Here is a 15,223-nt window from a genome sequence, read left to right on the forward strand (position 1 = left end):
TCTCTTTTTCGAGGGAGAAGGAAAAACCCTTATTTATTGCCTGAGATAAAGTTCCTCCACCTCTTCCATAGAGTTCAGTCCTTCTGTAGTGGAGTTGCAATCTCTGATCCGTTTGCATTCTAGTCTTTACAGGATGAGGGAAAGGTCACCGCCTGCGTGCAGAGTCCTGGCTATTTCATGCACCTGCTATTTAACCTTGCAGGAAGTCCTCATCAGGCGGGAGTGACCTGGTGGCCAATTGGCTAGTAATCTCTGCATCCCGAGGCAAGCTGTGGACGTAAAAGTAGAATCCCTGGCACTCAGCCCTCAGATCACATATGCACTAAAGAGAGGAGTGAAAAAAGACTGCCCTACTGCTCCCTGGACCCAGCAAAGAGTGGCCGCATCAAAGACTGGACTGCTCCTGCTGATCCTTGGGCTAGCAAAGAGAAGACTGTGCCTGTGGTGCCAAGCTTGAGGAATGTCGTCCCAGAGCCTCAGAAGTTGACTGGCTTCCTGTTACAACTACAGGGCCACAACATTTGAAGAAGCCTGCCAAAGTGGGTTGGTAGCCAAAATTGCTTGATCCCCACTGTCTGTCGAAGCGCAGCCTGGGAGACTGAGTTCCGACACTCAAAAGTTGCACCCATGTCTGCTGGAACTGATAGAGACGTCGGATTTGCAGTTTGCTTGCCCAGGACATACACTAGGCTCAGTTAAAAGGGAACACTAGTTTTACTGTGACTGGAGACCAGTAGACTTGTGGAAACTGTTTTTTGGCTGGACTTCAAGGGGCATTGACCTTGGTGGGCAAAGTCTCCCCACCATGTTTGTGGACCAAGTGGTGGCCCTAGGAAGACTCCTGTTTACTGGGTCAGCATCCAGAGCATCTTCAGCATACTGTATCCCTTGCATTAGGACCACTTCATTGATGTCCATGGCACTTCACCCATAGAGCCTGGAACTGGACTGAAGACAGTTTTGATTGCGATGCCACAGTCCTGCTAAGCCTTACTGGTCTCTGTGACTTTCTCCCTGCTGTAGTTAGTCAGCTAGAGTGGGCCAGAGTAGACGATCACAATTTATTATACGTTTTCCAAAGTTTTCAAACCGAACGCTAACTGCAGTAGTTACCAAGGCTCATTTGCGATTGGAGTGAAAAGCAGTGATTTACTATATGACTATTCCATTCAAGAAGTAGCAATAAAGAGGTTTTCTCTTGATTGCTGCTGGCCTATATACTATTTTGCCCTGATGTCTCAGTGCTCTTCTTTTTCATCGTTATTTCTGCTGGGATAACAGAAATAAAAAGGTTTGCACATTATACTGCTTCCTTGCCTTGCTTCAGAAGTGGTATTGGCTTTTTAGAAAAATGGAGGAGAAGCTTGCAACTGAGTGTGTGGGAGGTTCTGCCATCAATCAATGCAGGTGGGATCTGGAAATCTGTTAAACTGTTTTTGCCATCTTTGAGTGGACTGCAAACTGACAAGGGGCTAGCACTAATTCCACAGGCACATGGAATTTCCATGAGTTTAGCAATATCTGCTGGGGCTTGAGCTAGAGCTTTTTTGTTGGTCCTGCCATCGCCCGACCTTTGAGTAGAGTACTGCATAGTACCGTAATAGGTGGATCTCATTGAGGATAGGTGCTTGTCCCTGGGTCTCAGCTCAGACATTTGGAACAAGAATGTGTTATGGAGGTTAAGAATGATTTTAATAATCTCAATGTTACTGCATCCCTTAAATATGCTCGGAAACCCAAGGTAGCTGATGGGGTAAAATGTCACACAGCTAGAGGTGTCTATTTCCTTTCTAGCATCTGTGTGCAAGGAATACTCCTCTGGTGCAGACATTTCCAGATGACTTGGTGATATGTGGGAAATTTGAGGTTTGAGCTGGTCAAAGAGGTCTTGAGACCCTAGAGTGTACCTCCTGAGAAGAGGCGGGGAAGGGACACTGAAACAACATTTCTTTGACAGGTTTGCTTGTGGAGGTTCCTCTGACTTTCATCTCTTCATATGCCCCCCTTCCTCAGAGCTATACTGATACTGAGGTGCTGTGTTCTTTGCACTAAAGTAAAATGCTGTAGGTTTACTACATGGTGACTATATGGTTTGGAGAATTGTTGCAGTGGTGGACTGGGGCAGAAAATAGGCCCGGGCATCAAAATAAAAGTGGCCCTCTATAGCAAATTAGAAAACAAACAAATTGGCCCATATTTGCGAATTGGAGTAGTTTTGAACTTTGAACAATACATTTTGTAAGAGCTTTGCAAGGAATGGGAGACAGCATGCATTTATTCTTGCTACATTCAATGTTTGTGGTAATTTCCGGGAAATCATCACTAAAATCTGGTCCACCAGACGATAAAAGACAGGCACACAAACAGCTAAAAAACGGCCCACACACTCACCTGTTAGATCAGCCCTTGTGGCAATTTTGGATTGTCCTGTAGACCAGTCCGACTATGACTGTTGGTATATTTTCATGGGCTGTTTGTGCTTGGTAAAGGCTTACCCGTGTACTTGCCGGCATGGTGTTTTTCTTTTATCCCTTACTATAATGAATTTAAACCTTAAATATAATTTTTGACAGGAGAATACTCAAAGTTCATTTTGCAATTGTTTCTCTGTTTCGCAAACGTTGTCCACATGTTTCTCTCCACTGACATGGATGTCAATTCACCAATTGGCAGGGGGCAGCGAAAGTGACATTGATGCAGATCTGAGCTTCCAAATCCCCTCATCTTCCACGGACGGAATGATTTCACAGTCACACGCACACTCACACATCATACGCTGGTGGGGCCCATAACACCAACATTCATTCTAACCAAACTATCCATGCCTATAAAGGGGAAAATAACTTTACCTTACCGATCTGCATTTATTAGATCTGGAGGAAGAACCACTTTCCTAAAATCACCCTAACGGTCCCTCCTGCAGATAGGTCGACTAGACCGTCTAGTTGCTGGTTTGACAATAAAATATACATTCAAATATAGTCAAATAACTCATTCACTAAAATAATCACCCGACACATTTATTAAAATAATGCTTTCTCTTTATCTTAATCAAATGCAAGTTAAACCTAGCAAAATGCAGCATCATCTCTTGTCATATTTACCTATTCTGGCTATTAGTCGTTTTCTAAGTCAGAACTGGTCCTCAAAGCATCTGTCAGCATCTCTGGCTCTGTCATATGCGTCACCGTCCTCTTCGTCAGCGTCGGGACATAGATTCAGGAAGGGGCTTCTTCCGGATGACAACGACTTACTAACCTCTCTGAGCTACTCATTTTTATACAGAAAATTACAATATTAAAGTTACATTTCCGAATTCTTGCAAATCTCATTGGCTGTCTCAAATTCCGTGACCGGATTTCACCGCAACATGTGCAGATCTTCCCAGGTGCTTTCTCACGTAAAGTCTTGATTGTCTTTGTCCTGTGTAACAACATTTGTGGCAAGCAGAAAGGACACGACCCCAGTAAATGTTTCTTTCAACGGTACAGGTCCGGTTTTTATATCTCTAAATGTTCTTTATCTTTGTCATTTCAGCACGTTCAGGGTCGTCTTGGCACTCTTCCCAGGCAGTCACCATGACATAGCTTGTGGTTCAACTGGAGGGCAGGGTTGCAGTCAGTGCAACACGCTTTTCTTTTATAATTCAACTAGGCAAATGCAGGCTTCGGATGGTGGCCATTTTGTAGCAGGCCACAATGGTCAACTTAAGCAAAATAAACGAAAAATCATAATTAATACATGGAAATAATTAAAACAGTGTTATTCCCCAACTAGTACCCATATGTGTATGCATTTATCTAGCCATATGCGACATTTAAAGCCATTAGTGCATGTTTATTTAAGCGCAAATCACAAGAACTGTACATAAGCAACGTATATCTTAGTCAGTATGCGTACAAATTTAGTTTACTTATTATTTCAGCCATGCCGATGCATTCCCACATGTAATCTTTCTGTTAATAAGGTTGATTTAATGAATACGACATCACAACATTAATTATTACGATTATTATTTAGTAATTTTAATACAAACATACGAAAAATGGAACAGGAGCTCTATTTTAGCTTATTCTACCTGCTCCAGCAATCCCCCCTTTGGTGATTTTATCACCAAATAATCACCCAAAAATTCTCAAATTTCTTTCCCCTTTTATCAAATTCAACATGTCTTTTTGCTCAGATTTTATAATCTAGTTTCTTTTTCATCTTCTCTTTTTGCTTCTATATACATACTTTCTCTTAATTCTTCTAATTCAATCTCGTGTATTTCTCTTTCATTTTTCTTTTCTCTCCTTTTTACTATTTCTCTTTTAGTTTTCTTTTTATTTCTTCTATATCTACAACACATACATCCTAATCTAAGGATTAATAATGCAACAATCACACAAGTTAATGGAAACAATATCTTACCAAATATGGTACTACCTAATTTAGCTATGAAATTCTTAATAGCAATCATTTTATTTGCCATTCTAGTCCAAATATTTTCAGCTTCCAGTGGTACTAACTCTTCATGCAAATCAGTAATATTTTTGATATAGACCTTTAAGTCTTTGCTTTCGTCAGGAATGTAAGTGCAACAATGTTGAACTTTCAGCATTCCACAGACTCCACACTCTTTTGCCAATAGAATATCAAGGGCAAGTCGATTTTGCATCACCATAGCACGTAAGGCAACCAGTTCAGTATCTACTAATAGGAAGCCTCCTGCTGTGTTTGTGGATAAACGATCCACAACTGTTGACAATTTTCGAATATTAAGTGCGTTCAAAGTTATTCCCACTGCAGGTATCAATGCTCCAAAAATATCACCTATGATTTCTGTCCATGTTTCTCTTTTACCACGTTTTAGTATGTTAGTTTCTTCAGTGTTATCTACTCTATCCATGTGAAAGAGTTTTGGAAAGACCAGGCCAACATAACATGTGCCATACCAATGATCAGGCAACCTGTAATAAGCCTTATTCCCACAAATGTAATACAATCCAAGAAAGACTGGATCTTCTCCTCCTCTAAATCCCCATCCGGTTGCAATAAAGTATGTATCATGGCACTCACTAGTCCCTATGAAATAAGTGTCATATTGGGATTTCCTTCTCGTGATACATAATTTTCCCTTCTGTGATGCATCTATGGCCAAAGTTGGACTGGCTCCATTTTTCAATTCGTTCTCTTTCCCTGTATCCCATAATGGGTCACTTATTCTTTTCCCATCAGTATTCTTATGCATCCCTAATCTTCTTTCTTCAACCATGTCTAGAAATATTTTCTCTTCCTCCTTCAAACTGCAAGTTAGATTATTTCTGTAAATGTATTCTAATGTTAATTCCTTAGTTTCTATAAAAATTTCACCTAAAATGTTAGCTTCCTTAGCAGGATTCAAATCTTTGTTCATTGGCAATTGCCCTAAAATGTTATCTACATTAGACAAATTATAGTTTACTTTCCCTAATTGATAAAATATACTAAGTAATACACTACATGAAATTCCATACGTAGCTGGGAGGTGATGATAAGTCACTCCTTCTGAAACAGAAGCAGGTAATTGCATACATACGTAGCAATCCCTTACGTCCATTGTCTTGACATATTCGTACAATAATTTTGAAAACACTTTGCTAGAAAAATCATTAATAGACCTATCCTTATGTACATGTGTGTTACTTATACTAGTTAGAACTACTTTCTGGAAACTTTTCCCTATGTTAGTCATGTTCTCAGTGTGTCCTCCTAAAGTGTCTATAGTTACTTTGAAAGAAATTAGTAGAGCAAGCACGCTCCACAGAAGCATTAATAATCCTGTACAACAGCAGCACATCTTGCACCATCTTCTCATGAAGGTACATCTATTCTGGTTATTTTCTGTGTTAGCCATCTGGTCAATCTGACCGTGTCTTTTGACTTAGCCTCTTCTACTCCACTACTGGATTTCTAGGGCAGCAAGTACCCAACAGGTTATTACAATTCTTTTAGTTCTCTATCTAGGTCTTCAGTATCTTTTCCAACTGATTTCTTTGGATGTCTCAATCTGGTCTCTCATCACTTTTCACTCTTTCATCATTGTCATCAAACTGCAGAAGGTCCTGAACCTCCGTTTCTTCTCCAATATCGGACAAGATAACTCTCAGGATTCCCACAGCTTCTTCTTCCTCAACCACTCTTAGTAAAGTCTCCTCTGGATTTCCTTGACTGTCTGCCTCTTCTCCTTGTTCAGGCAGTACCGCATATGTTCATTCCGGTGACTTGTACTTCTGGTTGGGTTTTCTGAGTCTTTTATTTTCTTCAGCAATATCTGCTTCTCCTTCTTTAACTTGCGTTTGACTTGTCACTTCATTTACTTGTTCAGCTTTGGATGATTCACCTCGTGTCAATCGATATCTCAGTCTTTTTATTTTGTTTGGCCAAAGGTCTCCTTTAGCATTTCTCTTTGGTTTCCCTTCTTTGGTGTTTTTCTCCTTAATCCAAGTTCTCTTTCTCAGAACTCGAACTTCAGGTGTCTCATTTCCACTTTCTTCAGATTCAGTCTCGATTGCCTCTTCTTCACCAACAATTTCTTCTTCAGCAGAAGTCTTCTTTTCAGCTACTGTTTCCTTTTCGGTAACAGTTTCTTTTTCAGTAACAGTTTCTTTTTCAATAACCTGAGATTGCCCTACTTCTGTCCCTCCTCGGGTCTCCGGCACGCAATCTTCTTTCTGACTACTTGTCCCTTCACCTAGCTCAGTGTTGATGTTCCCTACACCGCCTCGGGGGTTTTCCACAGAAATCTGTCCCTCTCTCTTTACTTCTGTCCCTGCTTCATCTACAATGATTATCTCAGGTGAGACTTCTCCGGTTTCCTTGTTTGCTTCAAGGTTCACTTCTGTTGTAATGTTCTTTTCTTTTCTTTCTTTCTTTTTGTGTTCACTACTGATAGTTGGTATTTCAGGCAATTCTCCAGACTCTGGTCTAGTCTCTGGGGTTTGCAATATTTTCTTCAGAATTCCTTTTGGTGGGTGGGAAACTGAACGTGGTCCTCTTTCCCCCCTTTCAGGATTTCTTCTTCTTCCTCTTCTGGATGTTTCGCTGTCTGAGTCGTCACTTGAATCTGAATCATCAAAATACTCTCTTCCAATACCTTCTCCTGGGCTTGGAACTCTCAGTGTGTGACTTGCATGTATCCAGTTTTTCACTCCTGCACACTTCACAGCAGTCGTTGTGGTCAGGACCACTTGCCTTGGTCTTCCCCACCTTGGAACCAAGCAATTTCTTCTTCTGTGGACCTTTATTCTCACCCAGTCCCCAGGGCTCAAATCATGGGCTGGTTTCTTTTCAAGTGTGGTGGTGTCTTCTCCAACCTGGTGAAACACAGAATGGACTGCGTCAGCCAGGCCTTTACAGTAATCCAAAATCATGTCATCAGTTATTGTCATCAGCTTGTTGACAGGTACAAATGCATGTCTCATGGCACGTCCCATGATAATTTCATGTGGACTCAAACCTGTAGTTCTGTCGGGAGTAGACCTAATTGTCATTAAGACTAGAGGCAAGACATCAGGCCATTTCATTCCAGTGGCTAAGCACATTTTACCAATTCTGTTTTTGATGGTACCATTCATTTGTTCAACCACACCAGAAGCCTCTGGTCGGTAGGCACAATACAGCTTCTGCTGTATGCTCAATGCTTCGCAAATCAAACTCATGATCTCATTATAGAAGTGTCCCCCTCTATCTGATTCAATGGTCACTGGGAACCCGTATCTTGGGATGAATTCTCTCAGCAAAAGCTTTGCTACTGTTATCCCATCATTCCTTCTTGTGGGGAAAGCCTCTACCCACCTGGAAAACAGACAAACTACCACCAAGACATACCTCAGCCTGTTGACAGGTGGCATTTCAATGAAATCTACTTGCATTCTGGTGAAGGGTCCTCCTTCCCTGCCTATTGTTCCAAGGCTCACCACAGTTTTCTTTCCAGGATTGTACTGCTGACATTTTGAGGACCAACACAAATCAGATCCTACTCTTTTGAAATACTTTCTAATAGACAGTATTCCATAAAAGAAAAGAGGAGGTGACCGTGTCAGAGCCCTCAGACAACTTGAGACCAGGTATATCTTGAATTTAGATACCAAATATCCTAATCGTCTCAACCAGACAGAGGACCTTTCAGGCATCTTTGACAAAGACTTTCTGCTATTAACCTGAACTTTGGATTGTACCAAGTTTGCTTAAAGGCTCTTATCATAGCATCCCTCCCCAGGTGTCCCTGGCCATGATACATCCTTGCCATGGTAGATAGCATGCTATCCGGCATCACTGGTCTTCCATCTCTATAGACCCATACATGGTCTTTTTCTCTTGGTGCACATCCTGCCTTTACCCATTGCTTCATTTCCTCATCTCCTACCTCATCCTGTAACTGCTTCACTTCTTCCCATGTCTCTACAACGTTAGTAAACATTAAAGAGCAAGAAGACAGTTCTCTTTGTTTTCCCCGATTGATTGAGTAATTGTTCCTCGCACAATACTGAGCCATGTCATTTGCGAATTTATTCCCTATGGAAATAAAATCATCTCCTTGACTGTGAGCAGCACATTTAACAACAGCCAGTTCTTTAGGCAGCTGTATCACCTCAAGCAATCTTCCAACCACTTCAGCATTCTTAATGGGAGTTCCACTTGAGGTCAGGAAACCTCTTTGTAGCCATAGCTGGCCAAAATCATGGACAACTCCGAATCCGTATTGGCTGTCAGTCATCACAGTCGCTCTCAGATTCTTTCCAATTTTACAGGCTTTGGTCAATGCCATCAATTCTGCCACTTGAGCGGATTTAACTCCTTTCAAGGGTGATGCTTCCACCACTCCATCCACTGTGCATACTGCATAGGCTGCACTCAACACACCTTCATCCGTTCTCAAGCAAGATCCATCCACAAAAAGCACATGGTCACTTTCAGGCAGTGGCAAATCTTTTATATCTGGTCTGGGTTTCGTACAATAGTCAAGCACATCCAAGCAATCATGATCAATTTCATCTCTTACCTGCACACTTTCAGCATCTGGCAACAACGTTGCTGGATTCACATTCACACATCTCTCCAGACTCACATTTGATGTTCCTAGAATGACTTTCTCATATTTAGTCAGCCGACTATGTGACATGAACTGTGTCCGGCTCCTTGTTAAAAGGATTGCCACATCGTGAGGTACGAATACCCGTACAGGATATCCCATTATGATTCCCTCACTTTGTTCCAGACTTTTGCATGTAGCAGCTACTGCTTTTATGCAACCTGTTAAACCCACAGCTACTGGGTCAAGTGTTGATAAGAAGTACGCAACTGGCCTCCTCAGACGTCCATGTTTCTGCATTAACACTGAGAGTGCAGAACTACGGACGGAATATGCGCTGGAGGGCACGGAATATTTCCGGTACGCGCAGGTGCGCCATGCGCTGCGGTCGGTGCTCGTTGAGGGGGAAAGGGTGCCTGAGTCCTCTCCCTTGGAGGACCGGGTCCTGGACGGCCATATGCCGGAGAGCACAATCTCCCTAATTTACAAAAAGCTTGTGAATGTCCGGACCGACCTCCTCATGGGGGTTCGGGATCAGTGGATTAGGGACGGCCTTGAGCTGGACGATGAAGATTGGCAATACGCCGTCTCCTCTCCTAAGGAGGTCGCGATCCCCGCCAGACTACGGCTGGTCCAGCTTAAGATACTGCACAGAGTCTACGTCACTGGGCCCCGGCTGGTTCATATGGGCTTTTCCGAGGATGGGTTATGCAAGAGGGGCTGCGGGATGGTGGGCACTTTTCTACATATCATATGGGAGTGTGGTGTGATTGCGGACTTTTGGAAGCGGATTCATGTGGTGATGCAGGAGGTCACGGGCATAGTACTGCACCCAGAGGCGCGGCGCTGTCTTTTGAATGTGTGGGGTCCTACGGACTATGACGCAGCGCAGACTCAATGGGTGACACTAGGCAATATGGTGGCTAAGCGAGATATAGCACGACTGTGGGGATCCCATAACCCGCCCACCCTGGATGCATGGAAGGACAACATGGACTGGAGCATGTTTAGGGAGAAAACGGTGTATAGTGCACGGGGGAGGCCTAAGAAATGGCATAAGGTATGGGGAAGTTGGAACCAATATAGGGGAGGCATATGTCTGCCTCCTGCCATTGAACCGCCAGAGGAGCAACTCTCCCCCTAGCCTCACTTCCGACTTGGGTTCTTCTGATGCACCTCCGTTAGAATGTTAGTGCCTCTGCTCTCCCTCATCCTCCCGACCAGTGGCTTTGATTTGATGTTTGGAAATGGGGCCGCGCCCCCGCTGGAAACTGGCACGAATTTGTAGTGTATACTGCCTTGCTTGTTGTGTTTATTGTAGGTAGTTTTGAAAAATGAGACCTTTGTCATTCTCCTGCATTAGAGCTATGGAGGACTTCACGTGTTGACTGTTTAGCTGCCGAACCTCCGGGATGTCGGCTGAATAGCTGTGTACCTGATTTATGCGAATAAAGGTTTTTTTAAAAAAAAAAAACACTGAGAGTGCACAACCATTTCTTTCACTACAGTACAATTCAAATTCTTTTTCATAATCTGGCATACCTAGGGCAGGTGCTTCGCACAACCTGTTTTTCAATTCTTTGAATGCTGCCAATTGTTCTTTGGTTAATTCAAAAGGGTCCTTTACTTCACTTTTGGTCAACTTTATTAATGGCCTGGCAATCAGGGAGAAATTACTTATCCACTGACGACAATAGCCAACCATTCCCAAAAACATTCTCACTTCTCTTTGTGTCATCGGGGCTCTCATTCCTTTGATAATTCTGATTCTGTCAATTGTCACCTTCCTCAGGCCTTTCTCAATGTTATGTCCTAGGTAGTGAACTTCTTTCTTACAAAATTGCAATTTGGCTGGAGATACCTTTAATCCTCCATCTGCCAAGTGATTCAGCAATGCAATAGTGTCCACTTCGCAAGCTTCACGTGTTTTTGATGCCACAAGCAGGTCATCAATGTACTGAACCAATACTGAATTTTCAGGCATTGTCAGACTTTCCAAAGATTTCTTTAACAACTGGTTAAATATGGAGGGGCTCTCTGTATACCCCTGTGGAATTCGGCACCATGCCAAAATACGCTGTCCAAACCGAAATGCAAATATCGGTTGGCTGTCGTGATGCAACGGAATTGAAAAGAAAGCATGGCACAAATCAATTACTGTGTACCATTCAGCATCATGGGGAATCTGGTACAAAATCACTGATGGATTTGGTACAATAGGACAACATGGTACAACAATTTTGTTAATTTTTCTCAAATCCTGTACTATTCTGAACTTCCCATTGGGTTTATTCAGTCCCATTATTGGTGAATTACATGGACTACTTAATATTTCTCTCAACACCCCCTGCTGGATCGTTTTCTCAATTATAGGGGTTATTCCTTCAATTATTTCAGGTGTCAGTCTGTACTGTGGAATATTTGGGTAAGCTATACCTTCTTTTACAGAAATTTTTACTGGATCAACATTTCTCATCAGGCCTACATCTCCTGTAAAATCCCAAACTGATGCTTTCACAGTCTGCTTTAATTCTGGGGGCAACTCATCAGGATTGAATACTGCATATGTTCCAACAGCCTCACTTTCTCTGTTGTATATGGTCATTCTGTATAGGACATCCTCATCTGGTGTCTCAAAAGCTATTCCATCTGGTGTACAAAAAATGGTGCAGTTCATCTTGCACAATATGTCTCTGCCTAACAGATTCACAGGACTGGTGTCACACACCACAAATCGGTGCATGTCTGAAAATTTCCCTATTCTAACCCTTACTGGTTCAGTAAGATAAGTCTTAATCTGTGTGTTGGACACACCAACTACTTGAATTGTCTCATCCGAGAGAGGAAGGTTTTTAACATCAGCTGACCTGACAGCAGATCGTGTAGCACCAGTATCGACTAAGAAAGTGATGCTTTCATCATTAATTTTCCCATCTACAAAAGGTCCTGTCTGGTCTATTTCTAGAGATGCGCCAAGTACGCACTCTACTTCCTCCCCTTGGGACCGTCAAACTTCCTCCTCAGTGTCACTTCCCTCATTCCTCAGCCAATATTGTGACACAGCATTCGCACGTTTTGATTTGTTTACCTGTCCTTCGTTGTAAAATCCCGTCTCCTGATTATACTTCTGAGGACCTTTGTTGTGCGGCAAGGGCGGCTTTGGCTCTTGATTCTGCGGCTTAACAGCCTTCTGCTGTTGCTGCTGCTGGCCACTTCCCTCACTCTGCACCTGTGGATTCAATGGTTGATTTCCAGTATTAGCACAAGGAGGATTCTTACAATCGGATTTCCAATGCCCTAATTCTCCGCAGTTGTGGCAAGGAAACTTTTTCTTCGCTTCCTCAATATTACCCTTTCCCTTTCCCGTGCCAAATCTTGGTTTATTCCCTGGGTTGTTCGCCTGTTCAATTAACTGGGCTTCCTGCCTTTCTGCAACCTTCACTTGTGCCCACATTGCTTTTTCTTTCAACTTTCTCTGTTTTGCCTCAATTTCATCACTAAAATATTTAGCATGTCTCAAGATTTCATCAATCTTTTTACTCTGCCAGTCCACCGTATGCTGTCTAATCATCTCGCCAATTTCAGGACGCAAACCATATACAAATCTGTATACAAAATGGCTCAAATCCTTCTCACCTAGATGTTCATCTCCACTAAACTGCTTACAAGCCAGTATTAGTCTTTCATAATAGGCATGAACTGATTCTTTCACTTCCTGCTGCGTTCTGTCGATTTTAACCCAGTCTGTTTCTTTCGGAGGTACCTTGTTCTTCAGGAAAACCATAACCTGCTCATATTTTGTCATGACCTCGGGATCTGGTGCTCCCGTTTTGGGATCTCTTGAGTATACTTTTGTTGGCCAATCTATGACTATCTTGCATTCTGCCCACAAGTCTGCTGGTACGATTATATCAAACAGACTATTCAGGTCAATCCACAACACCTTTGACAGCTTCACAAATCTGTCTACCTGTCTATACCACTCGACGGGCTTTTCTCTCAATCGAGGGAAGTCATTAGTAAATGACAAAATGTCTTGTCTGGTCCACGGGACATGTACACCTCCTCCTGGAATCTCTCTCATAGGAAATGCTGTCACTGACTTATCCTTCTCTCTCATAGGGAAAGCTCTACCTGATGATTCTTCCTGCTTTCTACCCCACCTACTTCTCCATTTTTCAGCATCTCCCCATTTTCTTAACAAAGTGATTATGTCCTTAATCTGCCCTATTCGGCCTATGGTGTTCAAGTTTTCGATGTCCTTGTCTGTGAAATCCACCCGGTAAGGTTTTTGCAAACCCTTCATCCGGTCTATGTCAATTCCCATTTCACTCGCTATTTCCATCAGCCTGTCATGTGTGTTCTTTGCTCTCCATGTAATGCTCTTACAAAGGAACAGTAATTCCTCATCCTGGTAATTTTTTTGCGTTTCTACAGGGATCGTTCCTAATATGAGTTCTTCTAGTACCATGCGTAATCTAGCTACATCCATTACTTGGGATTCATTTTCTTTCTCCTGCAAACTTTTCAACCATTCATTCAACTCTTCAGTGGTTATTCCCAGGGATTTTTCTGTACTCACTGGTTCTGTCACTTTTTGGGGTTCTAGTATGGATCCTCCAATCACCCTGTTCCATTCCATATATGCAGAATTCATAAACGGGTCATTCTGCTCATTTATTCCGTTTTCACATATTGTGGGTCTCCACGGATTCTCTCCTGTCCTTGTTGGGGTCTGTTCTGGCTGAACATTTTGTCTATTGTTCACATATGGAACTGTTAGACCATGTTCACTGATTTTCTGTGTGTCAAAAATAGGCATAACGGGACCTATAGTTACAGGAACCGTAACCGCTTCAAGATTCTTGGTCAATTCTCTTATTTTCTCTGTCAATTCTTGTGTGGTTCTGGCTAGTTCCCTCGTCTTTTCATCCTCGATTTCGTCTTCTCTCTCTCTATTTGATTTATTTCCTTTCACTTCTGGTGTCATAACCTCTGTCTTTATTGTCCTTAGGGTCTCTCTCATTGGGGCACTCGCCATTCCTACCTCTGGTTCGCGTCTATATGGAAGTGGATTCTTGTAAAACATATCTTCTAAGAGGTCATCATCAGACTCATTCGCTCCATACCTCCTAGTTTCCACATTATTTCGTTTCTCTGTACATTTTACCCCTTCGGTCTCCCCTTCTATTCTCATAGGAAACAGCCCTTCAGTCATGCTAGCGTCTCGCCACCTTCTCATCCGATCATGATGAGTTTCACGATCATTATTTCGTCCGAACATGTGTCTGTACCTGTTCCCACTCCTCTGTCTTTCCCTTTCATGCACTTCATCTTCCCATTCCACCAATGCCTCGAACTGTGTCGGCCTCGGTCGGGGCTCTAGACACATCATTCTTTCCCTTAAATGTCTTAACGTGGCCAGATTAAATGAGCCATGTTCTGGGAAAGCTAAAACTCCATCGTCCTTGGTATATTTCACCCAATTGTCTAACCAAATACAGGTATGATACCCATATTTCGCAACCATGAAGGATGCGGGGGTTCTTGTCGGAGGCAATAATTGCCCTTCCCTTGTTACTACTTCCTTGTCTTTATCGAACCAGGTTCGCATTTTATTAAACAAGGACTTTTTCTTCTTTTCCACGCTGTGGTAGTACATTTTCTCGTTTACCACAACTTTCTAGTCCTTTCTACAACTGTACGATCTTTTGTCCAATAACAGCGCGACTCACACAAACGCACCAATCCGGAGCATCTACGTCACTGTCTCAGTCCACAAATCCCAGCGCGACTCACACCAACGCACCAATCCTGGAGCGTCTACGTCACCCTGTACTTCTTCCAATCCCTGCGCGGCGTACACTAACGCACCAATCACAGCGCTTCCACTGTTCTAACCCACTGTCCAATCACAGCGCGGTCTCCCTGACGTCAGCAGTCGCTGCAGCAGCTCCTGCTCCTGTCTTCTGTCACTCGTCTACCCCTCCTTTACAGACTTCTCGGTAGACTTTGTTTCAGATTCTACGAGTCTGTTAGTTACAACATATAAACATCTCCATTGTCTGCTCCGCTAACCACAGAATAGTAAAAGACCTTTCTCACGAGAATCCCGCCTTTCCCGGGAACAGCGCTTACCTCTGCTCCACTACGGAATCGTTACTTCCG

At 42.9% G+C, this 15,223-nt stretch overlaps 1 protein-coding gene across 1 annotated transcript in view; it reads left to right on the forward strand.

Moving 5' to 3' along the window:
• The window catches only part of PUDP (pseudouridine 5'-phosphatase), a 758,189-nt gene that overhangs the window by 14,944 nt on the left and 728,022 nt on the right, over positions 1–15,223 (forward strand). The gene's annotated exons all lie outside the window — the stretch shown is intronic.

This window comes from Triturus cristatus, chromosome 8, assembly GCF_964204655.1.
Source record: "Triturus cristatus chromosome 8, aTriCri1.1, whole genome shotgun sequence".
In the NCBI taxonomy this organism is placed as follows: domain Eukaryota; kingdom Metazoa; phylum Chordata; class Amphibia; order Caudata; family Salamandridae; genus Triturus; species Triturus cristatus.